The following is a 1,455-nucleotide window of genomic DNA, read 5'->3' on the forward strand; positions in this document are numbered from 1 at the left end:
GCAAGGCTTTCTCCTACTCATCTCTCGGCGCTTGAAGTTTACCGCCCGACGTTATTGCCTGTGACTAATCCTTTGGTTCGATTTCCGATTCATTATTCCTTAGTCTGACTACTTAGTTATTATTTAGGTTTTATCGTGCGCTTGTTTTTTTTTATCCGAACGGGTTAAGCGTTCCTAATTTTTGAATTCATCACCATGCCTCCAAAATTAGGTTTGTTTATTGTTTGTGTTGATTGGTTCTTGTTTCTATTGCCCAACATGACATAACCGACAGTTGCTGATTTACATATAACGTATTCTGAATTCCTTGGTTGCTCCTTGTGTTCTTTAATTGTATGAATCGGTGTTTGCTTGTTATTCTTTGAAGGTGCCTGATAAATTGATTAGTACTGTGCTGCGAATCTCATGTTTTTTGAAATACGGGATGCTGTAGACCATGGGTTCCTACTTACTACTTACGCTTTGTTGAGCATTAGGAATTGCTTGTTTTTATTGTGTTGGTAAAATATTAAGTACACTTATGATTTACGGGATGCTGTTGGGATCCCTACATACTAATGACGCATGATTAAGCCTTTGTAATTGTGTAATGCTTGTTTCTGAGGTGTGTAACAGATACAGAACAATGTGTAGTTCTGCTGAGGTGTGCTTGGTTCTATTATATTCTTTGGTTTTTTTTTTTGCTTATTAATGAATGACTATTTGCTTGTTCTAAAGTTATTATATGCTTAGATTAATAATGTGTTCATGCCTAATAATGGAAGGGTCATTGTCTTGCTTACTAATTATAATTTATTCAAGTACGGTATTTAAATGCTCAAAATAAAACTTTGTTTTATTTGTGTTTATTTTGGTAGTGCAACGCACGACTCAATTATAGAATGGTGAGAAAGACGAATGCAATGAGTAGGGGTGCTATGTGGATAGAATGGTAATTGGAACTCGAATGGTTGAGCGTTGCTTCCCAACTATCATGAAACTAAATGCTCCATTTATTACCATTTGTGCATAGCAAGAAAACAAGAGCTCCATTTTCAATTCACACGTACCCTTAACACCAATAGTTTGTCTTTGTCTTTGTCTTTGTATTTGTTTTAAAAACAAATACTAAAATACTTGTAAAAGAATAAACAAGGAAGAACAAAATACCGTCGGCTCCCCCAAATTCTCTTTTCTCTCCTCTCAAAATCAGAACACAGAATTGAACAGAAATTAGAGCTCCCTTCCCCCATTAAAAGTACGATTTTGATTTATTCGATTAGTAGATTGATTACAGATTTTAGTATAGGGTGGTGTAGGATGTATAGATGCCAGTAGTAGAATTGAAAGCAAGATAAAGTTGGAGGACTTAACTGCAAATTCAAAAGACGAAGCTTGAAAGATTAGTTACAACGGTAACTAATGGCCAATTCAGTTAGAAGGAAGCCGAGCCAGATTTAAGCGTTTGAGCTGCGG

The sequence above is a fragment of the Salvia splendens genome, chromosome 6, assembly GCF_004379255.2.
Source record: "Salvia splendens isolate huo1 chromosome 6, SspV2, whole genome shotgun sequence".
In the NCBI taxonomy this organism is placed as follows: Eukaryota; Viridiplantae; Streptophyta; class Magnoliopsida; order Lamiales; family Lamiaceae; genus Salvia; species Salvia splendens.